General features: G+C 40.0%; 1 long non-coding RNA gene across 1 annotated transcript in view; it reads left to right on the top strand.

The window, feature by feature from the left end:
- The first annotated feature begins 2,851 nt into the window (after window positions 1–2,851).
- The window catches only part of LOC134491064 (uncharacterized), a 32,137-nt gene continuing 7,612 nt past the window's right edge, over window positions 2,852–27,376 (top strand). The window contains exon 1 of the long non-coding RNA XR_010067277.1: window positions 2,852–3,004. This is a non-coding gene — a long non-coding RNA (uncharacterized LOC134491064). The remainder of the gene's footprint in view (window positions 3,005–27,376) is intronic.

Raw genomic sequence — 27,376 nt, 5'->3', positions numbered from 1 at the left:
AACACTCCCCATGGTTCATGGAGGAGCTGAGGGTTCTGAAGAGGATTAAGAGACGCCTGGAGTGCCGCTGGAGAAAGACGAAGACTGAACCTGACCGGACACAAGCTAGAGCTGCGATTAAGGACTACCTTGTGGCAGTAAGAGCAGCAAAACGTCAGTATTTCTCCACTCTTATTGCATCCGCAGAATGCTGCCCGGCAGCCCTGTTTAGGATCACCCGATCCTTGTTGGGGAAAAGGGGTCTGGAAAATCATCTACAGGGCCGTGCTGAGGAGTTTTCAGAGCATCTGCAGGATAAAATTGCTCGGATTTGTGCTAAGCTGGACTCCAAGCGTGAGGCAGGGTCTCAGGAGATGCCTGGGGAATGTACTTACCCAGTTATCTAGGAACAGTTTGATCCTGTTGGACCTGAGGAAGAGGACAAGATCCTCTGGACTGTGTCACCACCTGTCAATTAGATCCATGTCCCTCCTGGCTGGTGAAGGCAGCTTGGGAGGTGACGTGTGGTTGGGTCCAGTCAATGGTAAATACATCCTTGCAGGAGGGGGTGTTTCCAGCAGCCTTTAAGGAGGCGCTGGTGCGCCCCCTCCTCAAGAAACCATCACTGGACCCTACTATACTGGATAATTTTCGTCCAGTCTCCCACATCCCCTTCATGGGGAAGGTGGTTGAGAAGGTGGTGGCGTTGCAGTTTCAGAGGATCCTGGAAGAAGCGGATTATCTTTCAGTCAGGTTTCAGGCCCAGATATGGAACAGAAACAGCGCTGGTCACACTTATGGATGATCTCTGGCGGGAGCGGGATGGTGGCAGTGCATCCATCCTAGCTCTCCTTGACCTCTCAGCGGCCTTCGATACCATCGACCATAGTATCCTGTTGGGTTGGCTCAGGGAGTTGGGGGTGGGTGTCGTAGTTTTACGCTGGTTCACCTCCTTTCTCCAGGGCCGATCCCAGTAGGTGTTAGTAGGGGAGGAGAGGTCAGGCCCATGGCCCCTTCTCTGTGGGGTGCTGCAGGGTTCAGTACTCTCTCCCTTCCTATTTAACATCTACATGAAACCGCTGGGTGAGATCATCTGTCCCCATGGGATGAGGTATCATCAGTATGCCGATGATACTCAGTTATAAATCTCCATCCCAGTTGAAGTAAGTGATGCTGTGGCTGCCCTTTCCAGGTGCCTGGGGGCTGTTGGGGTCTGGATGGGGAACAACAGGCTTCAGCTGAATCCTGGTAAGATGGAGTGGCTGTGGGTTAACGGCCCCTCAGCTCCTAGGAATTTGCCATCTTTAGTTCTGGATGGGGTTGCACTGCCCCAGACAGACTCGGTGCGTAACTTGGGGGTCCTCTTGGACTCATGACTCCTGCTCAAAGAGCAGGTGGCAGTCATGGCCCGAAGAGCCTTTGCACAACTTTGTGTTGTGTGCCAGTTATGCCCCTTCCTGGAGCGAGAGGCCCTTTGAACGGTCACTCATGCCCTGGTCATCTCCCATATAGACTACTGCAATGCGGTCTACATGGGGCTACCCTTGAAGAGTATCTGGAAGCTTCAGTTGGTTCAAAATGTGGCCATGTGAACAGTGATGAATGCTCCAAGATCAGCACATGTAATACCTTTACTGCGCGAGTTGCATTGGTTGCCAGTTTGCTTCCCGGTCCAATTCAAGGTGTTGGTTATCACCTTTAAAGCCCTACATGGCATGGGTCCAGGTTACCTACGGGACTGTCTCACCTCCATTACATCAGCCTGTCCCACCCGATCGTGCAGAGAGGGCATGTTGCGGACCCCGTCTGTAAGAGAATTCTACCTGGCAGGGTCCAGGAGGTGGGCCTTCTCTGCAACAGCTCCTGCCCTTTGGAACATCCTTCCCCCAGAAGTGAGGTTAGCCCCCTCCCTCCCGGACTTCAGAAAACAGCTGAAGACCTGGTTTTGCCGCCTTGCCTGGAATAGGCAGGGGAAGAGCCATTCTTGGGGCTGGTTGATTCCCTAGTAATTGATTATCCCTGCAGTTGATTCTTAAGTCATTTAATGTATTTTATGACATATCCAACTCTCATTTCCATAAAAGAAAGTGGGCAGGAGATGCTGTTATATAAAGCCATTTTCATTTCTTTTGACATTCATTCCTTGCCAGAAATATCCACTATCTTTTTACCAACATTTGCTTGTCTTACAATTTCTCAATTTCCCCATTTTTATTAAACATTCCACATAGGTACACAAATTCATCTACTTGCTCTTATTTTTCACTACTGTATTTATATAAACCTGTATTTCCATTAACTATGAATCCATTAACTTATCTTTGATAATGAAATTTTCAGATCCATATTACTCATTGCACCATACAATCTATATATTTGCTGCAAATCATTTGACATTGTATGCATACAAAAATACACACAGACTCATCTCCAAATGACACACTTACATGTTATCTATAAAACTGGGGCAAATTGCAAATACTGTAAAATAAATATGTGCATACATTAAACAACCACTCATCATTTACAAAGTATAGCATTGATTCTCATACATCCTTCACTTCCTTCATATAGTAGTTTTATTATATTTGGCAACCGACCTTCAACTCCACAAAAGGGCAAAGTGTTCCATAATTCTAGCCTTTCCTCATACACTTTTTGTCTTAGGGCACTTGCAACACGATCTGATAGCGGAGGACATTGACATCAGTCCATTGCCATGGACAGATTACTTTATGATTGCCTTCTGGCTTACTGGTGTCACCCTCCCACATGAGCAGATAGTGCCTCTTTGATTGGCCCACCCCAGGCAACTGACAGACCTTATGGGCTTCATAGAGGGAGTTTAGGGGGATCAGACTGCAGCTGATGAGAACCCTGGAGGAAGCAGGTTATCTAGACCAGGGTTTCTCAACCAGGGTTCCATGGAACCCTAGGGTTCCGTGAGAGGTCACTAAGAGTTCCCTGGGAGATCACAATTTATTCAAAAAATTATTTCGAATTCAGGCAACTTCACCTTAAAGAGGTAAGTTTCATTCTTTATTTTTAGTTTAAGAACACTGTTAATGCATGCATACAGGCCTAAAATTATTATATAATATAATAATTTTGTAACTTCTGGCCTATATTTGAGCCTGAATGTGCAGGGGTTCCCCAAGACCTGAAAAAAATATTTCAAGGGTTCCTCCAGGGTCAAAAGATTGAGAAAGGCTGGACCCATTTCAGTCAGGTTTCAGGCTGGGATTCAGTATGGAGACAACCTTCATCACCCTTGTAGATAATTTGTGGTGGGGCTAGGATGGAAGTAGTACATCTCTCTTTGTGCTCCTTTATCTCTCAGCAGGTTTTGATATTGTCAACCATAGTATCCTTGTGGACTGGCTTCAGGGGTTGGACATTGGGGGTACCATTTTAGCCTGGTTCTCTTCCTTCGAGATCATCTGCTGGTTTGGGGGTTTGGTATCATTAGCATGCTGATAATCAGTTATACCTCTTGACCCCAGGCTAGCCAAATGAGTCTGTCAAAGTTCTTTTTTTATTAAGTTTCAAGCAAAGATAAAAACTACAGAAAAACAAAAGACTACAAAGAAAAAAAAAGAGAAAAAACTAAAGAAGTGTAGAAACACAAGAGAATTTTTTTTCAAAATTACAAAAAGAAATGACTTTTAACAGCAAGGATATACAAATATTTTCCATAATCAATTCCTTACTCTGTATTAAACCAAAATCACATTATTTCTATAAATCATTGTCATGAGTACTGAGGGTAAGTAGGAAGGGGCCCCTATCCAGGGGAGAAAACGCACACGTAGTTTAGAGGCTTTGAACTTTCCTTCAAAGAAACTCAGAGCAGACCCGCCTTGAGTTCGGGGTTTATCTGTGTGGGTTTCCCACATTCTTTCAGTTTGGCAGGATTTCTATCTACTAGAGCAGATAATGAATACTAGAGACCAAATCCCTGTCTCAGAGTGGTTTTTTGCTCTAAGTCAGGACATCAATCCTGCCAAACTGCTAACTCCCATCAAAAGAGGGAGGAAGAAAATTTTTGGCAGAATGTCTTTGGAAACTCAGGAGCTACGACAAACCATCCAACAATTGGCAGCAGCCATGCAACAACACCAGCAGCAAGTGGATCTCCAGGTCAACACCTTTCAAGCAGCTATGCTTCAACAGTTACAACAACCAGCTCCAATCATCCCACAACCGGTGCCAGCAGCAGCAGCTCCGCCAGTAGTCTTGAGATCTCAGGACAGCTTACCAGAGAAGTTGCATTCCAATGCTGCTTTAATTGCGAGCAACTCCTGAGCAGATCCTGACTGCATTATTACCAGTGTTTTCAACAAGGTGTCAGAGATCATTTGTATGGCATTATTGGAAGAAGGAAAACACTGTGTTAAAAATGGAGCAGCTAGCTGTCTTCATGGTGGGTGGGACTGAGTTGAAGATGAGTTTTCCAGCTACACTCCTTTAAAATCTAAATATTTAGTTATGCCTGCAATTTATTATTGTAGAATAGAAATTTGTAGAATAATAATGGCTCCTCCTGTAAGGGAAGGTTGGCGATGTGCTGCTAAATGTTTAAGAACTGGCTCTGCAGGTTCCATTGCCACTGCCACACTGCTAGCCATGCAACAACTGATTGGCATGCTAGGTGTTGAGGCTCATCTCTGCTGTCAAGCTCCAGAGCAACAGATTGGGACTGGAGTTTTGTGGAGGCCTGGAACTGAAATGGATCAAATTCTGATCCATCCGATCTCACCCAGGGAATGAAAGCATTATTCTTCCTCTGCCTATGGTATTCAGCAAAATCTGAAGTACCCTTAACACATATATATTCATATGTTTCTGCTTTCCTCCCACTGCCCCGGAAAAAAAAAGTCCTTTTCGTGCTTATGTCATAACTCATGCGTATCTAAATTCAGGGAAGATTCTAGTATAGGCTTAGATTGTTGTTTGATAGGCCTTCAGTAAAACAGCCTGATCAAAAGAGTCCCTGAAAGAATCCTGCATCATCAAAATCTAACTGGAGGAACCCTCAACAAGAAGAGAAGATGAAACTGAGTTAGTAAATAAAACTATAAAATTATAATGGAAGAAGCTCTTCTGAGATTTGCTTGGCACATAGGTTGTTGTGAACATTTAGAAATACAGTATATGTTCATATAAGAAAGGAATTCTGCTTGAGCGCCTGTGTCATGTTCATCGTTCCAATGTTACCGCTGCATCGTAACATTTCGCATGTCATTTGGCAGATAGAGCTATGCTTCCCTTGATCCTATGAGCCATCCCTGATTTCAAGTCTCAGAAATCTTTGCTCCCTGGGAAAGAGAAGTAGAGGAGTAGAGGTAACTCCCATGCTTCAGCAGAGTATCAGCCTCCTCGTAGAGCACCTACAGGGATCTCTGGTATAATATTAATATTATGCATGCCATTTCTGCCAAGAAGGCAACTTCTGTGAAAATGGCTTATGTAAAATATTTCCTGCCAGGATTACAAGGATTTTGCAGATCTTGACAGGGAAAGATGCTCTCCCACGATCAGTAATGAAACAAGATGCTATGCAGGGTCTTGGAAACACTATCTACAGTATACCACCCTCTCCTGCTGAATCATGGCAAAGGTAGACAGGTTGAATCTTGAGAAAGGTACAGATATAGACAAGGTAGTTTTTGAAGACTCTGCCACCTTTGCAAACCAGAGTTCTTGTATAAGAATTAATCCCTTTCAAACTAGGTGGTGAAATCTAGTATATGTAACTGTTCTGGCATATATTCATCACTGGCTATCCTTGCTATCCCTGTGAGCACTAAGTCAGAATACGTCAGCTAAATTGTAGCACTTAACTGACAGTGGCTGATTACAGAAAAATAAGGGTCAGACCTAGAAAAAGGCAATGGCAAACCACTTCCATACTGGTACCTAGAAAACTACACGACTGAACTCAACACACGAGATATTGGTAAAGATATCAAAATGCTATATAGCTAGTTATTGCTGTTATATCCTTCTGTATAAGTAAGTATATAATATATAAATAAGGTTATATAAAGTTTATATATGTTTGTTATTTTATATCAATTTTATTTCAGTCATAGACCAGCATATAACTAATAACATAACAATTGTGCTAAAGTAGAAATAAAAATAAAGTCATATTGATAGATTACAGAGTATAGGTATTGAATAATTGAAAATTATTACAGAGTATAGGTATTAAAATGCAGAAGAATCCTATAAAATTACAATTAACTTTTACAATGAATTATCTAAACTATAAACTAAGACAGATAACTATAAAAGAGTTACAATTTATAAAATTCTTTGAAATTCTTTTTTTTATTAACTTCTGAAAATGCATCAATATTATTCTGATATCTATATTTACTTATTTACTGTATATTATATTAGCTTATTCACAGCTTCGATAAATTGTGTCGCTTAGATATTTGGCTGTTAAAGTAAATTAAACACATTAAGAGATGGCATTGTTAATAAATGAAAGGCAAACATTTTGAGTTTGGGGATCTGCAAGGGATAAGATATATATTTATAATGATGAATACTGCAGAGTTTGACAGGTCCCCTCATCTAAGGCATTTTTGAAAACATTGAAAAGCACTAGATCCAGGATAAACTCCTGAGGTACCCCACCGGATAGTAAAGGTAAAGGTTTCCCTTGACATTAAGTCCAGTCGTGTCCGACCCTAGGGGGCGGTGCTCATCTCCGTTTCTAAGCCTTAGAGCCGGCGTTGTCCGTAGACACTTCCGGGTCATGTGGCCAGCATGATGACACGGAACGCCGTTACCTTCCCGCCGAAGCGGTACCTATTGATCTACTCACATTTGCATGTTTTCGAACTGCTAGGTGAGCAGGAGCTGGGACTAGCAATGGGAGCTCACCCCGCCGCGCGGTTTCGAACCGCCGACCTTCCGATCGACAGCTCAGCGGTTTAACCCGCAGCGCCACCGCGTACCCCACCGGATACCTTGGTCCATATTAACATTGAACCATTAAGGACTTTGGGGAGGCTACAGTTGTTCAGCCAGCTCCAAATTCATCTAGTAGTGGAACCATCCATTCCACATTGTCTGCTACTGTCTATATAATATACCAAGATAAAAATCTAAGTTGTAGTCTAGGCACACAAGGCAGTGAAATAGCAGACAATAGAGGCTTTTTGTTGAAATATAGTGGGTGAATGGGAAGAAGTCAAGGGAAGTAAAAGGGAGTGAATGGGATGTTGAGGCAGGATACACAGACCCACAGGGGTGAACTAGGACTGGGTCAAGTGGGAAAATTCAAATATGGATTTGGAGAAAGTTACAGAGGATCACACCCAAATGCATAATTGAAAAAGAAAGGGCAAAAAAGAGCAAAAAGACTGGAGAATCAGTATAAACAGGACACTTACTACATCACTGGTAAACTGCCATACGTGATTGACTAGCATAAGCCATAAGCCTATCAATTCGGCTTATGGCTTTTGCTAGTGCAAGGAGATTTGTATAGGACTGGCTGATTTTTCAGACCTGCTAATAAAAGAATGTACAGATAGTCCTCACTTAACTACCACAATAAGGACTGGAAAATTGGTTGTTAAGTGGTGCAGTCATTAAGTGAGTCACCACGTGACTGGACCTGATTTTACAACCATTTTATAACAGTTGTTAAGTGAATCCAGCTTCCTCAATGGACGTTTTTTGCTGAAAACCAGTGAAAAAGGTTGCAAATCATGATCACATGACCGCAGGATGCTGCAACTGGTTGTAAATGCGAGCTGGCTGCAAAGTGCCCAAATTGTGATTATGTCACCGTGGGGGTGGTGCAACGGTTTCTGATAGGAGTAAGTGCGAGTAAGTGCGAGTACAGGTCGTAAAGCACTTTTCCCAAGGCTGTCATAACTTCGGACCATCGTTAAACAAATGGTTGTTAAGCAAGGACTACCTAAAATGGAATTGCAAAAGAATTTGGTTGTTTAGGGTGCTGGGCTAGAAACCAGGAGACTGAGAGTTCTAGTCATGAAAGCTTAGGCATGAAAACTGGCTGGGTGACCTTGGGCCAGTCACTCTCTCACAGCCCAACTCACCTCACAGGGTTGTTGTTGTGGGGAAAATAGGAGAAGGAAGGAGTATTAGGTATGTTCGCCGCCTTATTTATAAAAATAATAAAGGTGGGATAAAAATAAAAATAAAAAACACATTCAGTCAATCTTGATGTAGGTATCAATTATATAAATTGATATACACTATATTACTATAGAATATGGGGGGTGGGGAACCTAAACATATCCAATTATATGCAAATGAAACATGGATCAAAATAGATGAGCAAGACTTAGACGTTTATTTTACATAAAATTACAGACATTTTATGAACTGAAAAAGTGTATTGCAGTCATTAATCAGCACAAAGACATTTTAGAATTTTGGGTGGTTATATTCAGTGGTTATATTATCCCTACCAAAGTAGAGTTAGCACTAGATACTAGTAAATATTTTTGAATGGATTTAACTAACAATGGAAGCAATTGTGAATTTTACTTTCCTGTGTGGATCAGTGCAAAATATCTGAGTGAATACCAGTAGTTGGAAAAAATAATGTGTATTATAACATTCAACATGAGTAGTATTAATCTTTGGCTTTCTTTGAGAGGCTCACCTAGCATATGGTGAAAAGTGATTGGATACTCACCGACATTTTCAGTTAAAGATTTCTGCATAGTATTATATGCATTTAAAGAGCTGAATGGTCAGAAGAGGTATTCAGTATAGCAGTATCAACCTTTATATTTAGTTTCATTGAGTGAAACTGTTGGGGAGTTTGGAGAGAAGCATCTAATTCAATGACCAGCAAGAAGGAAGGAGATTGAGATTATTTTTGCATGTTCTTCCTCCAAACCTTGAAGGAAAAAAGAAATAATAAAATGTATTGGGAAAGTTCTGTCATCCATAGCACTACGAAGAATTGTAGTCTGCTGAAATATAGGCATTTGGGGCAATAGGAAGTCGACAGGCTCAAGAATAGGTCACTGATGCCTTGACATGGATTTGCCAACCAAATCCTCTTAAGCTAAAAGAACAGATACATTCTAATGCTATGCATATGTAAACTGGATTCCAGGGATAGGCAGCCTGTGGTCTTCAACTGCTGCTAAATTAGAACTCCCAGTATTCTTCAGCATTGGTCAGATCAACTAGAGAGTTATTTCCAGCAATATCTGGAAGGCCAAAGATTGCCCACCCCTGCCTGTGATCCCTTTTCTCTCTTCCTCTAATGTCCCTACATACTGCTTTCCCTCTCTGCCACACATGGATTTTTATGTACTGAACTTTCCTATTATTGACAACTGGTCTCCACTTTTTTTCTAACTTCTCTTCTGAAGAGAGAATATTTAGAGCCAAGCTATGTGAACTGATCAGTTTTAGTTGTTTTCACTTGGTACAGAATTAAAAAGCAAGGGGAGGCAGGGCATTCTTTATCCATATACATTACAAAGCTCTGGCCCTTTCAAAATCACCACATTTGATGATCCGCTTCTAATAGTACCTTGCCTTATTCAAGTGTTTATGTTCTGTTCTTTCTAGTTTAGTTTTGGCTCTACTTAACTGTACAAAGACATACTGTGAGGGAGAGTACATAGGAATTAAGTAGGGGGAATAAACAATATGAGCCATAAATAAGCTCAGCTGTCCAGCTACCTACAAGCAAGCTCCAGCTAGGCTGAAATATGTACAGAACTGTATCTTTTCCTGTCAGTGGCTGCTTTCATTGCAAAGAAATGATCACACAAATCAACCCAAGCTAATTATGCTTTTTAGACGCTTCAGGGCCTTTACAAGAAGGCTAAAATCTCATATAGTTGAGGATGCATCTGGCTGTCCTCTATCCCCATAACAGTATGTGAACTTTGGATCTTTGATTCACAGAATGCATTTACAAGATAAAGACATATAAAAAAGCCTTAAAATTATATTTTATTTGAAGATAGCCACCTTTCATTTATTTCTGTCTTCCCCAATGAAAAGCTTCGTTCCCCCACCCTCATGAATCATGGCTTCAAGGATTAGGGAGTTACGGCCAAGGCTCCTAGAAAAATGAACTTCCTCCCTTAATTGTGATAGACCTGAGGATTTAAGAATCCATCCCCACTGCCCATTCCTAAATAGCAGAAAAACAATACAGCACCAGCATGAAATTTGCTGTCCCTGTCCTGCCTCTGTTACTTCTGTTTCAAGTCACTACAGTCACCTCACTTCTCTTCAGAGTAATGGATGATAAAGCCTAACCAATTTTACACACGTTGAAGCTTGTCTGGAATTTGTTGGATAAGAGGTAGAAAATATTACTTTAAGAAAAGAAGGTACAAATGGAAAAAGACCCTTAAATTAGCTCTTATACTTTACCTTTTGAAGCACTGTCCACAGACTCGTTGTAATGGTAACACCCCAATTATAGATTGATTAACAAATGCATTTTGAAACCTAAAGTTCCTGTGAGGTGAACCTTCCTGAATGGACATAAATGACTAGTGATTGCATTCTTAACAGCTGCCCTTAACATTTCAAAATTAATCAATAGCATTTTCCCTACAGTATTTGTGTGATTGTGTTTTCATTCATTTCTTGCAAACCTTCTGTTCCTACATCTTTTCCTTGGTGACTTGAAACCCTTCTGAAATGAGGTCCCAGTGGCTTTGCAACTTTCCCTTTGGCTCTCTTCTCATTGCCTCTCAGCAGGATATCTGCTCTTTCATTTCAGAGGTATGATACCTTGAAATACAGCAGTTTTCCACAGCACTCTGTTTCATGAGAATCCCGCCCTATTCCATATAAATAAGGGAGCTGCTCCATGGAAATAGAAATTAAGTTTCTAGCCTGAAATTGCTTTAGCTAAGAAGCAGGACAGAGTGCCAAAACAAACAAAGTATAACATGAATGTTAGAACAAACAAACAAACTAAAACCCATAGCAAAGAAATTATCCCCCCCCCATAATCTCCCTCTATTCTATCTGTAATGCCTCACTTGATGCCTTCCATTTATTTGGCTTACTGTTCAACTGAAACCTATGTTGCAAGTATGCTACTAAGAAAAGAATTCTGGTGAAGCAGTCTAGTACAAACACTCAACTGATTTATTTTGGTCCTTTTCTTTTTCTTCAGACAGCTCCAGGATAAGCAGTTTAAAGCCTTTGAGCCTAAATACATTGCAAATTCTTGCTGCCATTTTGAAGATAATGCTAGGGAAAAGCATTTCATTGAAACATGTGTATTTTTATAGGAATTTTATTAAGTTTGAAACAAAGATAAAAACTACAAAAAAGAAAAAAAAGAACTACAAAAAGAAAAAGAGAAAAACTAAAAAGGTGTGAAACACAAGAAAAAAGAATTTTTCAGGTTACATAAAGAACTGACATCCAACTTTCAACAACAAGAATATACAGCAATTTCCATAATCAATCCCTTACTCTATATCAAACCAAGTTCACATTATTTCTATAAATCCTTCCACTAGCACATATACAAATCACTAATGCAATTGCTCCCTCCCCTTATATTAAAAAAAGGAAATATATATATAGATTTCTAAATCTACCCTCCCCCCAAAAACAACATTTATTTAATTATTTCCTTCCTACCACTATTCTATTTCTGTCCACTATAATAAAAACCAAATTGTAACAACATAGAAATTGTCTACTTTTATAATTAATAATACTACAGCAATCTTAACCCTATTAAACCTAAAAACCAAACAATTATTATTATACCTTATAGATACCTTATAAATCTTACAAATCAAACAAACCTTTAAAAAAGTCCAGTAAATCTTAATCCAAATCATTAAAAAATGAAATCATAATACCCTCATTATCAACCCAATTACACATTCTTAAATATTTGCCCCACTTGAAAATATACCAAGACATTTACATATCTCCCTATTGCACACAAGGCATTTTTCTTACAAGAATCAGACAGCCCAACTGTCCCCCTTAAAAACTCAGACTTCTCAGCAAAAAAAACTCCCACAAAACAGATTCTCTTCTCTCCCATAACATTTCCTCAGAAAGACAACTCCCTTTGTAATTTGCAGCTCAGACTGTCACTTTAACCCCTTCAGCCCCAAAATGTAGTCTTTGCCTGGCATTGCTTCAGTCTCACTGTCAGTTGAAACATCTCCATTCTTGCCAAAATCTTCATCTTCTTCCATAACATCTTCAGCCAGATGACACACTTTAGAAGTAATATCTTGCCCAATGTCCCAAATATTCTGCAAAATAGCCTGACTGCAATCTGGCTGGAGTTAACGAGTTAGTGAAAAACTTCCGAATGAAATTGAGACAAGAGAAAGTGTGCTAACAAGCAGCTCTCAGGGAAAGGCTGGAAATTCAAAACAGCAAATTCAACGTGTAGGAAAATATTAAATCCTTCAAATTCAGTACAAAAATAATAGCAGGCAATTATTTTTTCTCAGTTTTCCTTAGTCTTTAAATGGGAAAACAAGCCAAAACTTTAAAAGATTTTTAAAAATTTAATCCAGAAATAATGATAAGCATCAAGACAGTCCACTTCTTGCTGTAGAAAGCTTCTCTTAGGGTAAGTAAACTTAAAAATATATATAAATTGGGTGATTTAAAAATGGGGTGGCTCAACCTAATGTCCCTTCAAGGCTACAGCACAGGGTGGAAATGGTGACATCTCCGCCTCCCGTCGTCTCTTACTGGATCGTCGCAAACGCTGTTTGAGATTCTCTGGCTACAAGATGTTGGTTTGGAGAGCAGATGGGATGATTCCGAGCTTTTTCTTTATTCATGAAAAAGCTCTGGGCTTCAGGAAAAAACTTGCCCGCACCCAAAAAAAGCGCCGTGTTGTCAGTTCTGTCTGCGGAGCTGGCGGACACACCTGTTCAGTCGGCCATGTTCCCCACCAGAAGTCCCTCATTGAAACATGTTTAGATGTTTTGCAAAGTGATTTTTTTTTCTGCCTCTGATGTATTGGTGTCAGGCAGGATGAATGAAAGTAGGCTCGGAATTTTCAGTATGATATTAAAATGTTTTTGTTCATAGTTATTTTTATTCTTCAAGAACTGATGGTAGGATAATTTAACTCTAATACAGAGAACCAGATTTATCAATGTTCACAGAACACTGTATTAATGAAATGTTTGTGGCCAGAGATCCTTTGCAAAAATCATAATTTATTTAAGTTTGTTTAGCTGTGATTAGTGTTTTCCAGACATTCATACAAACTCTGGCACTGTATAATAATGTCTCTCCTACTAGCTCAGAAGGAGAATGTGCAGATAAATGCTTGGGTTTACTAAGCTAAATACTTTTAGAAAGAAGGATGTGTTTTGTTTTGGGGCTGCATAATTTCCACTCTGCCTACAAATAAACAAATGATGTTTTGTGGAAATAGATAGATGTTATGTTCTTTCTCATTCCTGTTCAGTTTAAATAATTCTCTTTATTCCCTGGTCATACATTATTCAAATGTAGAGGCATACCATGGTGAAGGAGGATTCTCGGTGTCTTTTGAGACCTAGCAGTTTCATTATGGTAGTCACAGAATGCCATATGTCTCTTATGGGTAGAAGAAATTTGCATAATCTTCCTCGTGTCAGTCCTTTTGGCCAGAGTGAGGTGGTGATGGCAAATAGGCAGAATCCACACTTGACATTCTTTAGGTTGTTCTTTAATGACTGATTGTGGATTGATCTGACTAACTGATCAGTTCCAAAATAAGCCAAGGTATTTCTTCCAATATAAGAAACCAGGCAGAAACAAAGATGGTGCATTTTGCATGTGGGTAGTTTATGGTGCATAACTCCTGCTTTGAGAATGAGAGGTGATCTTGTCCATTCCATGAGCAGTTTAGTGTCACCTTGGTAAGTAGTCTTCAAGTGCTGAGCCCTATTGCCCTGCCTGCTCTGGAAATCAGGGCAACAAAGGAGAATCTGCAGATGGTCCATGTAGCTGACTACTTTCAGCATGAACAGTGTTTTTTCTGTGAGGCCTTAACAGGGCACAGTTGATTTCTATAGATGATTCTGTGGTGCGCTTTGCCATTCTTGCTTTGGCATATTTTGTTTAGTGGACACTTGCAGGGCCATCATGAAGCAAACATTCTCTTGCTTGGTCTTTTTTTTCCTGCCTCTTTTAAGCCCATCTGTGTTCCCATCTCACTTCTCCATTTTGAAGTATTAGCTATGACACAACCAAAGGGAACCATCCTTTTCTCAATAAAGCTGGTTATTACTGAATTTAGTTGTCTTATCTCAAAAGCAAACCCACTAACAGTAGACTTAGACACATATATTTGTTATCTTTGTATCCTATTCTTCCTTTAGAAGTTTAAAAGATCGGGCTGACAAAATGCAGCTACCTGGTTAGTTTATATAACTTACTTAATATAAGAAATAACTGTTTGAGAACTACATATACTGTTGTGCTTATAGGGGGGAGGGGACCTTCTAAGAAGTTCAGACACAAAAGAGTTAAACCTGCCAATCTAGATAGTGGCCAGAGGCCAGCAAACCCAGGAAATCCAACCTATGAACAACCAATGAGGAGCAAGAAAAACCTTCTATCTTAGGTAAACTTCTAAAAAGGGAATGAACCAGCTCTATTTTGCCTTTGTTCCTTTGCCTTTGTTTTTTGCCTTCCTTCCTGGGAGAAGATGGCATCTTTTCTCCAACTGGCTTGCTTCAGCTAGGTAAAAAATCTGGCCGAATTTGGAGAAGGGTTGAAGAATCAGAAGAAAACAGCCATCTAAAGAAATGTGGAGCTAGATGCTGAGTAAGATTATTTAAAAATGTATTTTTATGGATTGATAGTTATTTCTTTGTATCTTTAGCCACATTTTGTTCTGTCTATATTATTAGTGTGTTTGTGTCCTGTTCAGACTACACAACCAGCAAGATATTATCAAAAATACTCTTTATTAAGTAACTATTTACAATAATTGAGTCCTTGTTAAACAAAGACTTGGTCCAACAAGCCCAAGTGGGCCACAACAAGGCAGTGGAACAGGACTTCTCACTGGAACTATAAGCTGGATATGACTGGAACACAGTGTGCTGGAAACAGGAGGTCTCAAACTGGAACGGTACTGGAACTGTTCTGGCGCTGAATCACTGGATATCTGGAGACTTGCTTTGGACTGGAAGCAGTGACTGGAACCTTGAAGCAGGACTGTGAACAGCAAACAAGGCTGGGCTTGACTAGAACTATGGACTGGGCTGAAGACTTGAAGCAGGACTAGAACTCAGAGCAGGGTTAGACTTGGCTGAAAGCCCTGGACTAGGCTGGAAATCAGATCCTGAACAAGATAGGTGTGAAATTCCCAAACACGGTTGATCGTGCGAGGCGCGGTTGCACAGATTGAGGACAAACTGCGGCGCTGGAGTTTCAAGGTGCAGCTATGCTGCTGGGAAACTCGTGGAGTGCCAAGGGTGGATGCAAGGTGAAGGCTGCTGGGCGTGGCTGATGCAGATTCTTCGGTGGCAGCAGAAGTGGATTTCAATCCCTCCTCGGAGTGGAGTGACAGCGCTGATTCCTCTTTGGCAACAGACGCTGTCTCCGACGCAGGTAAGGACTCTTCTTCTGAAGTTGCAGGCTTGGAGGATTGCATGTCTCTGGCAGCTTGCTCTTCGCACAGTTGCCTTTTATTCCAATCTTTGGCATGCTTGGACCCTTCTGTAGCCAATCGGGCTGCTTTCTCCTGCACACGCTTTTCAGCTCGTCGTTGGCGCACGCTGATTGGAGTATTCAATTCCTCCTCTGAATCTTGGCCAATCAGTGCCTTGGGTTCTTCCCGCGCTGCTGACTCATCCTAGAGTTTCGTTTTCCTGGTTTCAGCCTAGTAAGTTTCCAATTCCTCCTCTGACTCAGAAAGTTTCACTTTCCGAGACAGAGGCAGGCTTGGTTCTGACAGTTTGGATGTGTGTGTGTGCCTGGAAAGTTAGACCCTCTGGATCTCAATGGGGAGGTTCTTCCATAGGGCAGACATTGTTATGGAGAAGGCCTACCTCCTAGGTTCCACCAGATAACACTTCCGTAGAGGAGATCTGGGATGTCCCCACCCTATCTGATCTGGTGGGATGGGCAGATTTCCTTAAGGAGAGGTGGTTTTTTACTACTTTCTATATCATTGACTTGTTTACTAATAATTCTGGTAGATTGTGGATCGAGCTATTGAAAGGACCTTGGAGATCACTTAGTCTAATCCTGTGCTCAGGCAGGAATCTCTACTAGGGCTTCTCCAATAGATAGCCACCCAACCTATTTTTAAATGGATATGATATAATAATGGATATGTTGTGATTTTACATCACAGTGATTCCAATGGGAGAATTTTGTCTAATGGGAGAAATTTAAATATGTCCTTAACTCTCCTATTAAAATTAATTATATTTGGATTTTTTCAGTTTTAATATTTGCTTGCTTCATAAATAATAGAGCATTAAGAAGTCTCAAATGATCAGATAATGGTACACTGCAGTGCTGGATTTCAGTTCTTATATTTCTAGATTTCATTATTAGAAAGAATAATTCAGTGTGGGAGTTTCACAAAAACGCAACTCAGAACAGATTTTTAAAAAGCTACACCAGCTACTAAAACAACATTGACTGTATCTTGCGGCTTTACTTTTATTAAACTCAAAGAATTATACTAAGGTCGTGAGTCTGCTGAATTGCTCAAAAGCTTCGCCTGTAATGAACGTGATATTTTTAGAATACTTAAAAAAAAAACCATTTTTGTGGACTAGCAATTCAAGTCAGGCAAGTCTGTAATTTTTTCTTCATTTTTTATTTGTGATTAGGTGCAGGATTAAGACTGGGGAGATGCAGCTCAAGGCCATTCTCAGCCATAGAAATTCTCTGGGTTACTCTTTCTCAGTCTAACCTACTTTGCAAAGTTGTTGTTGTGAGGGGTGATGGGAGAAATTCATGTTAGCTGCCATACATTTCTGGAGGAAATGTATGGCATATATTAAATAAATAAACAAACCCGTATTTATGAATAGTAGTTAAATTATACCATTAGAAGATAGAGAAGCATAGAAAAGGAAAGTGTAGTGTCTATACATTCATGCAAATGGAAAACTGTTTTGGCCTCTGTGGGTCATAGGTCTATAGATTTAAAGTGACGGGTGCATCTTTTCACGAAGAAATTAAGGAATTCAGTTTGGTCTAGTGGTTAAGGTGCTGGCCTAGAAACCAGGCAGCTGTGATTTTTAGGTTTCCGTTAGGCATGAAAGCAAGCAGGGCCAGTCACTCCCTCAGCCCAACCTACCTCACAAGGTTGTTGTTGTGGGGAAACTAGGCAGGAATATTAGTTATGTTTGCCATCTTGAGTTATATATATATGCACACATGCATTGTTCTTTATTCGTTCAGTCGCTTCCGACTCTTTGTGACTTCATGGACCAGCCCACGCCAGAGCTTCCTGTCGGTCGTCAACACCCCCAGCTCCCCCAGGGACGAGTCCGTCACCTCTAGAATATCATCTATCCACCTTGCCCTTGGTCGGCCCCTCTTCCTTTTGCCCTCCTCTCTCCACATCAGCATCTTCTCCAGGGTGTCCTGTCTTCTCATTATGTGGCCAAAGTATTTCAGTTTTGCCTTCAATATCATTCCCTCAAGTGAGCAGTCTGGCTTTATTTCCTGGAGGATGGACTGGTTTGATCTTCTGGCAGTCCAAGGCACTCTCAGAATTTTCCTCCAACACCACAGTTCCAAAGCATCGATCTTCCTTCTCTCAGCTTTCCTTATGGCCCAGCTCTCAGAGCCATATGTTACTACTGGGAATACCATTGCTTTAACTATGCGGACCTTTGTTGCCAGTGTGATGTCTCTGCTCTTAACTATTTTATCGAGATTGGTCATTGCTCTTCTCCCAAGGATTAAGCGTCTTCTGATTTCCTGACTGCAGTCAGCATCTGCAGTAATCTTCGCACCTAGAAATACAAAGTCTTTCACTGCTTCTACATTTTCTCCCTCTATTTGCCAGTTATCAATCAAGCTGGTTGCCATAATCTTGGTTTTTTTGAGGTTTAGCTGCAAGCCAGCTTTTGCACCTTCTTCTTTCAACTTCATCATAAGGCTCCTCAGTTCCTCTTCGCTTTCAGCCATCAAAGTGGTATCATCTGCATATCTGAGATTGTTAATGTTTCTTCCAGCGATTTTAACTCCAGCCTTGGATTCCTCAAGCCCAGCATGTCACATGATGTGTTCTACATACAAGTTGAATAGGTAGGGTGAGAGTATACAGCCCTGCCGTACTCCTTTCCCAATCTTAAACCAGTCCGTTGTTCCGTGGTCTGTTCTTACTGTTGCTACTTGGTCGTTATACAGATTCTTCAGGAGGCAGACAAGATGACTTGGTATCCCCATACCGCTAAGAACTTGCCACAATTTGTTATGGTCCACACAGTCAAAGGCTTTAGAATAGTCAATAAAACAGAAATAGATGTTTTTTCTGAAACTCCCTGGCTTTTTCCATTATCCAGCGGATATTGGCAGTTTGGTCCCTAGTTCCTCTGCCTTTTCTAAACCCAGCTTGTACATCTGGCAATTCTCACTCCATGAATTGCTGAAGTCTACCTTGCAGAATCTAGAGCATTACCTTACTGGCATGTGAAATGAGTGCCACTGTTCCATAGTTTGAACATTCTTTAGTGTTTCCCTTTTTTGGTATGGGGAGATAAGTTGATTTTTTCCAGTCTGATGGCCATTCTTGTGTTTTCCAAATTTGCTGGCATATAGCATGCATTACCTTGACAGCATAATCTTGCAAGATTTTGAACAGTTCAGCTGGGATGCCGTCGTCTCCTACTGCCTTGTTATTAGCAATGCTTCTTAAGGCCCATTCAACCTCACTCTTCAGGATGTCTGGCTCTAGCTCACTGACCACACCGTCAGAGCTATCCCCGATATTGTTATCCTTCCTATACAGGTCTTCTGTATATTCTTGCCACCTTTTCTTGATCTCTTCTTCTTCTGTTAGGTCCTTGCCATCTTTGTTTTTGATCATAGCCATTTTGGCCTGGAATTTACCTCCGTTGTTTCTAATTTTCTGGAAGAGGTCTCTTGTCCTTCCTATTCTATTGTCTTCTTCCACTTCCGCGCATTGCTTCTTTAATAATAATTCCTTATCTCTTCTGGCTAACCTCTGGAATTTTGCATTTAATTGGGCATATCTCCCCCTATCACTGTTCCTTTTGCTTTCCTTCTTTCTTGAGCTACTTCTAGTGTCTCAGCAGACAGCCATTTTGCCTTCTTGGTTTTCTCTTTCTTTGGGATGTATTTTGTTCCCGCCTCCTGAACAATGTTGTGAACTTCTGTCCATAGTTCCTCCGGGACCCTATCTACTAAGTCCAGTCCCTTAAATCTATTCTTCACCTCCACTGCATATTCCTTAGGAATATTAGTGAGCTCATATCTAGCTGATCTGTGGGTCTTCCCTAATCTCTTTAGTCTGATCCTAAATTGTGCAAGAAGAAGTTCGTGATCTGAACTACAGTCAGCTCCAGGTCTTGTTTTTACCGACTGTACAGATGTCCGCCACCTTTGGCTGCAAAGGATGTAGTCAATCTGATTTTGGTGTTGTCCATCTGGTGAAGTCCATGTATAAAGCCGTCTCTTAGGTTGTTGGAAGAGAGTGTTTGTTATGCAGAGTGAGTTGTCTTGGCAAAATTCTATCAGCCTATGTCCTGCTTTGTTTTGTTCTCCCAGGCCATGCTTACCTGTAATTCCAGGTCTCATTTGACTGCCCACCTTAGCATTCCAGTCTCCCGTGATGAAAATAACATCTCTTTTAGGCGTGTTGTCCAGTAGGTGCTGCAGATCCTCATAGAACTTCTCTACTTCATCTTCTTCAGCATCTGTGGTTGGGGTGTATATTTAGATCTCTGTGATGTTAGATGGCTTGCCCTGAATTTGAATTGAGATCATTCTGTTGTTTTTTGGATTGTATCCAAGCATTGCTTTAGCCACTTCACTCTTAATTATGAAGGCTACTCCATTTCTTCTGTGGTCCTCTTGTCCACAGTAGTAGATCTGGTGGTCATTTGATGTGAAGTGGCCCATTCCAGTCCATTTCAGTTCACTGATGCCCAAAATGTCTATCTTTAATCTTGACAGCTCACCAATAACCACATCCAATTTGCCCTGGCTCATAGATCTTACATTCCAGGTTCCAATGGTGTGTTGATCCTTAGAACATCCAATTTGCCGTTCACCACCAGCACCGTCGGCTGCTAGCCATCCTTTCGGCTTTGAGCTAGCTGCGTCATCACGGCTGGGGCTAGTTGAGCTCATCCTCTGTTCCTCCCCAGTAGCATTTTGACCATCTTCCGACCTGGGGGTCTCATCTTCCGATGGTATACCGACATATCTCTGGTTGTAGTGATCCATTTAGTTTTCACGGCAAGAATACTGGGGTGGGTTGCCATTACCTTCCCCAAGGATTGCATTTAGTCTGACCTCTCTGTCATGATCTTCCCGTCTTGGGTGGCCCTTCACGGTTTAGCTCATGGCATCATTGAGGTGCTCATGCTCCAGCACACACACACATACAGTACATATAATAAAATATTATAACAACAATAATAAGAATAATAATTAATTGGGCATGAGGTATTTAAAATGCAACAGAGATTTCTATGGCTCCGCTTTAGCTTGAAGTTATCTCACATGGTTTTGTTTTGGAAGAAGCTTCTCATGTTCTTAAAGAAAACTGATGAATGCAGAAAGGTTGATAATACAAGGATGGATGGATACCCATTCTCAGTCAATTCTACAACGGTCTGAAGATCGTATCTCTTTCAATATTTGAACAAGTATTCTTTCACTGGCTGTCTTGGCTGGAGAACTATTTAGGCATATTATTTTATAGAGAGTCTGTTAAATCCTCAGTAAATTAAGGGTTCTGAAGTACTTAGGGCTAAGGGACCATATCTAGGCATCAAAATGTATTTTAACTAGAGATCTTGATTTTGGACAAATGATACTTATGTTGCCATTCCTCAGGTAAAAGGCAAAAAAAGACATTAATAAACTGGAGCAATTAGAAGGGCTACCAGGATAGTGGAAGATGGAAACCAAGTCTTAAGAGGAATAAAGATCTAGGTATGTTTAGCTTGCAGAGAGACGTGGAGCAGCAGTCCAGCCGAGCGAGGTCATCAAGAAATCCAGGTGGTGGCTGAACCACATGATTAGAGCCCCCCTTTTGTACACATGTTGACATTACATGCATGCATAAAGAGGTGGGGCTTCAATTATAGGTTGTGGTTGCAATCTTCACTTTTTAAAATGCCCCTCCTCCTCTCCTCCCCCACATGCACAAATGCCCTTGAAGCCAAACAAAGGCACAATAGCAAAGAAAAAGAAGAAATGGAGTGCAGACCAGGAAAGCTACCTGCTTCTTTTTCTGCAATAGGAGAAAAGAAAAGGCAAATCATGACTAAGCAAAGTAGTAGGAAGAAGAGAGGGGGTGGCATACAAATCTTTACGGCACACAACTGAGGCCCTATTTTTTTATAGAATTTCTCAGGGGATTTGCTTGGAAATCAAACTTCTGAGTGGAGGCACCATTACCAGGCCATTTTTTAAGGTGTAATAAAAAGGAAAAGAGCTGGGGTGAGACCACGTATAAAACCTAAGGAAACCCAGTTTTTGAACTTGAGACTGGCCTCTACTTTTTAAGTTCTAAATGTATTACTTTATATTTATAATCTGCTGATAAAATAACTGTAATAAATTATTTCTCATGTAACCTTTCTCTCCCTCTCTTTTTTTGTTTTCTTCACTATTTCAAAGAGAAAACAGATGTAATAATACAATATAATTTCAACTTACATTTTGTTCTAGCGTGCAGCAAATGTGAATCGAAAACAATTCAGTTTTGTATTTGTGTCATATCAGCCTTAGATGGTCTTATTTAGACTAAAGTTCTTGATGGCAAGGACCTATAAGGTATCATATAGAATTAAGTGTTCTACAGAATCATAATATTATGAAGAATTGGCATTATTTAGTAACATAATTACTGTATACCCATTTTCTGCAAAAAAAATCAAAACAAAAGGAACCTAAGTCTTGGTAGTATTCTTATTTATTATTACTTAGTAGAGTAACTGAAATTAAAATGCCTTTTATTTCTAAATTTTATTCTTGTTCCAAACTCTTCCAATTCCCTTACTTGGTTTTCTAAGCAAAATGGGGAGAGGGGGGTCTTCATTTGTACATAATCATAAATCAACATTGTCTCCAACAAATTGCTTTGGTGGTTGTATTGGCACAGAGTACCAGTTCTGGAGGAAATGACCATTTGGTTATTTGTTTAGCTGAAATTTTTGAGGAGGTTGGAGAAATTCTACTACTTTTCCATTTTCCCCAAACATACACATTAGTGGAATGTAAGAAAATAATACATGTTTCCTTATTTGGCTGCCAAATTTACTATGTACTAGAAAATTCAAGTCCATCTTGTCTTTTTTTGATCAGTGGTATTTTACAGTACAGTATGGGAAATTGGACTGAGTATAAAATTAACACAACTGCCAAGAATCCTGAAAAATGATTTAATTAAGGGTTGTTTGGCTCATTTTTTTTATGAAGTAATTCCCAATTGATTTCTTCCATCTGTATAAAGGACGACTGCAATCCTGGCAAGGTATTGAGCCTGTAGGCATTAGATCCATCCTTATAAAATAGATAACATAATAATAAAAAGGAGTTTGGCAGCACTGTTGTTTGTATTAGGATGGCTATTGGTTGGAGAGCAAATGACCTTGGAAGGGGCTGTGGCTTGTCCCACCAGTGATTAAGCCAGTTCCCTGGCTGATCCCTTCCCTTCTCTCATCTGCTTCAAAGATACTTTCAGGTGAACCAGGGTGGGCGGGGTGGGCTGTGGGCTGAAACAACAGCTAGATTAAAGGATCCATCACTTAAAGCCAGCAAAGCTCAGCAGAAAGACCATTTTTGCAGATGATACATGCTGCAAAAAGCTGTTCTTTCCATATGTATTGTACTGTACCTGCAAGTTCATGGCATGTTTGGAGTATGAGGATACTGACTGTCTACTTTCCCTCCTCCCAGAATTCCATTACAGGGGCTCATTGTGATGCTTTTAATGTGAGTGTGTGTTTCAAATAAAATCTCTTGCTTTTGGACTGCAAAAATAGGGACAGGATTTAGGGGGTTTGTGGGGGAGGGATATCCTTTTCCTGTCATTTATTGGTCTTCTGGATTTTTGCAGCCCAGATATATGCTTATTTTACTCTCTCCTGCTCCTCCCCTTACTCCTCATGATCCAATCCTCTCTATGTTCCCTCACTGGGACAAATGTTAAATTCAAACTACATTCACACTTTGGGATATAATAGTATGCTTTGTTACCAAGTTCCCCCATTGTGAGCTTTAAATGTGCATAACCTAAAGTAAGAAAGAGAGAAGGTAGCTCGGTGTTCTGTGTCTTGTCTGAGTTAATCTTTTTCTATGGAATTTGCATATTGTCAGTTGAACTGTTCTCTCTGTGCCTGTGAGCATTCCTGAGTGGACCTCTAATCTGGGCAATGGCTGGTGAAGTAGGTTTTATAACTATGACCGGAAGAAGATTTATTTACAGCATTTATAGGAAATACATTTTATGGATAGGCAATGTCCATTATCTAGCTAACTACATTTTATGAGGAGCTTGTGCTCTGTGCATGTCTGCCTGGTAAGAAGGCAGGACAAAGGGACTTCAAATTACCAAACCCACAGACTAAGAGTAGGCAGAGTAGTAGACAAAGAGGAGATACAGAGTAAATCCTGCTAGGATTTCTATTTACCTCTATTTACCTTTCGATTACCCTCTTATGCTCATGAGGTGTTGAAGGATTGATGCCCCTGGATTTGGATTTCTAACATTATATACTTGTGGTGAGATACTATGATCTGTACATTTTGTGCTTTGTCCTGTTGTAGTGATAGTATGAGCAGGCAATCAGTGATGTCCAGACAACTATTTTCTCCCTTTTATCAAAGAGGTAAGTATAACAGTTATGCTAAATGAGTGCCCATATATATATTGCCAATATAACAAATTTTCCAGAGAGGAGCCAGCAGAACCTATGTGCTGGATTTCTCCTAAATAAAATAAAATATATTGAACTGGTAGGTATAAAATTAAACTTCAGGAGGTTTGCCATGATTAGACTTTAGTTATATTGCCATCTTGTGGGGAAGTAAAGTACAATGTTCATCACACAGAGTGGAATCAATTTTATGAAACTACTGAAAAAGACCGTGATTTATTAAACTGAAAAAATGTTTCAAGAATAATTTTTATGTATCTGTACATAATGAGTAATAATCAGAATTGCCATGGAATTCTTCAGTAAGATTTTTTTCTACTATTATAAAAATCATAGAATTAGAAAAGGCTATTTAAACCACTAAGTCCAACCCCCGCTCCGTGCAAGAATCCAAATTGAAGCATTCCAGCAAGATAGCTAGTTTAATGTTTACTTGTAATCATTTAGGGAAGGGAAAATCACCATCTCTTTGAGTAATTGGTTCCACTGTTGAGCTGCCCTTACTGATAAAAATTTTTCTAACATCCAGTCAGAATCTGCCTTCCTGTAACTTAAATTACTCAGTGTCCTCCTCTCTGCATAATTTGATGAGCTATTAATTATCAACCAATTTTATTTAAGAACTCCAAGCGGAGGATGCACCACTGGCCCATCTCACCTGCTGTGTTGGGGAGGTGGAGCTTGAGCATGTGTGCTAGGACCTGAAAGATGGTGAACTATTAATTATCTAACCTACCTACTTTTGTGTCATCTGCAAATTTTATGAAACTTCTCTATCTATGTCAATTATTTTGAACAGTATGGGAGTCAATACCTCACTCCATTTTGATGAAGAACTATTGATGAACGTTCCTTGAATACAATTTTTTCAGGCTTAAGTTGCTGGTGAAGTACAATTCAGACATTCAGCAAATCAAGGGCTGTTTGTTTAAATAGATCTGTGCTGGTTAATGACTGCAATAAAGTCATTTATTTCATTAAATGGATGCAGAATTTTGATAGAACAATTTACATGCAACAATGAAGTACCATACAGGGCCGCAACTAGGGTCTGTGTCACCCGGGGCAAACATGGATTCCATGCCCGTTTTGGCACCCCCCCAGCACAGCACCCGGGGCACATGCCCTGCTTGCCGCCCGCCTAGTTTCAGCCCTGGTACCATAGGAAGGAAAATAACAAATATATGATCAGCAGCATACTTAGAGGAAATTGGTATAGGATGTTCTGTCAATGGTATATTACTCCAATAATTGATTGCAAAATAGAAAATTCATTCTCTAAAAACAGTTGGAAATGCAATAATCAGTTAGATCATTTTTTCATATTTGGCGGCAACAATTCTGGAAAACAATTTATAATAGAATGAAACAAATTTTACCAGTAGATTTTTCTTTCCAGTCTGCTATTTTTAAATTAAGTATAACTAAACCTTATATTTCCACATAGTATATTGAGTCGGCTTTGTACATAGTAACAGCTGCTAGGATTCTCTATGCTTCCGAATGGAAATTACAAACAATTCCTGCCATAGAAGAATGGCAAATTAAGTTATGGGAGTGTGTCAATGCCAAAACTAACTTCATATTAACTAACTAATATTAACTAACTTTGTATTATATTCATAACAGGAGGAGGAAGGAGTATTAGGAACGTTTGCTGCCTTGTCTTATTTATAAAAATAATAAAGGCAGGATAAAAATTAAATAAAATAAATAAATATTTCAAAAAACAACTCTGATATTGAATTTAATTTAATGTGGAAACCATTGTTGGACTATACATCTTATAACTGGGTTTGTGCCACATCCTAATATAAGACTATAATAATCTTTTTTATGATCTGTTAAATTCTCCAAATTATTGTTTTACTTTGGTTTATAACCTATAGTTTGATTTATACTGCTTATAGCCGTTAGGGATTGCTTAATGATCCAAATTCATTATTGGATACTTCTTTGGACTACTGGCTATTTGATTCTGCACTGAGACGTGCTCATAGCGTCCAGTGGGTCTATCTCTTTGCAGCACAATGAACATGTAGTGCTTTTGATTAGCTACTGATTGCTGGGCAAATTCATGGTAGTATTCATCTGCAAGTTTTTCAGCACAGTTTGTAAAACAATTAACTACAAATCTGAGGCTGGGTAGTTAACCCTGATGAACCCTGATGTTCTTCTATTTATCGCTTGTGCTGTATATTTTAGCAGGTTGGAGCTGAGTGCAAAATTCTGACATGTATATATATATATAGCTCAAGGTCTGTGTGTGTGATGATAGTCTTTACTTAGTTGCTTTATAAATAAACATCTTCATATCAGAGGATTTACCAATATTCATTATTATAAATAATTGAGAAGTATTTTACTCTAACATTCAAGGTCACAATAATGGGAGAATATAATAGTTCCGTTGTAAACATTATAGTTTAAAAATTAAACTATGGCATACATGGATCCACGAAGGCAATATGGGATGTGAGTAGAAGAGAACAACTTGGACAAAAAATGTTGTAATCTTTAATTAGTAAAATGAAGCAAACCTATTGTGGAGGGGTTTCAACCCTTGGAGAGAGAAGGAAGTCCTGACCTGAAGTAGGAGCAATTACTGACTGACAGCTGCTACTGTCTACCTCCTTTTCCTCCTTCTCTCATGAGGCAGTTAGGGCTGGTAGCCTTAGATGGCATGGAGACTGCGCCAGCTGAAGCAGAAGCAAGATTGCACGCTTCGATGCTTGCTTGCTTGCTTGCTTGCATCCTCCTCCTGGACTGTTGTCTAGGCCGCTGTTGAGGAATTCCTAATACTGGTAAGACTGTCACCTAGCTGGAATATTCACCGTCTAACCAAACATTTAAATGGTTGGTTGTTAGAATCAGAGAATGTAATACCAGCTCTAAAAAACAGTAAGAACTAGACTAGAGATTGGTGGGGTAGAAGCAAAGCAAGACAACAACTCCATTTCCAAAGCATGCCGTTTCCAAGGTCTTTAATGCTGCAAAGCGCGCTCTCTCTCACACACACCACCCCCACCTGCCTCATATTCTTTGGAAATATCCACATCTTAACTGAAGAAAAGGACAAATAGTCAGTGTGTGCTGCATTGTTGCCAAGGAAACTGAAGCCAAGGCAGCACAGTGGAATTAAAAGGAATTATCTTAGCTATGGAAAATGGTTGAAATGTACTGATATTGCCAATTTGTTTTTTCCACAGGGATGCAACAGTAACTTTCAGGTTAGGCTACTGAAAATGCTCTAAAACAGCTGTTTTCTGCTGCTGGTTTCCACAATTAATTAAAATTAAAAATTGAGAACT

The sequence above is a fragment of the Candoia aspera genome, chromosome 2, assembly GCF_035149785.1.
Source record: "Candoia aspera isolate rCanAsp1 chromosome 2, rCanAsp1.hap2, whole genome shotgun sequence".
NCBI classification, from domain to species: Eukaryota; Metazoa; Chordata; class Lepidosauria; order Squamata; family Boidae; genus Candoia; species Candoia aspera.
Note: the sequence above shows the minus strand (reverse complement) of the source record. Positions and strands in the feature narration are given on the sequence as shown.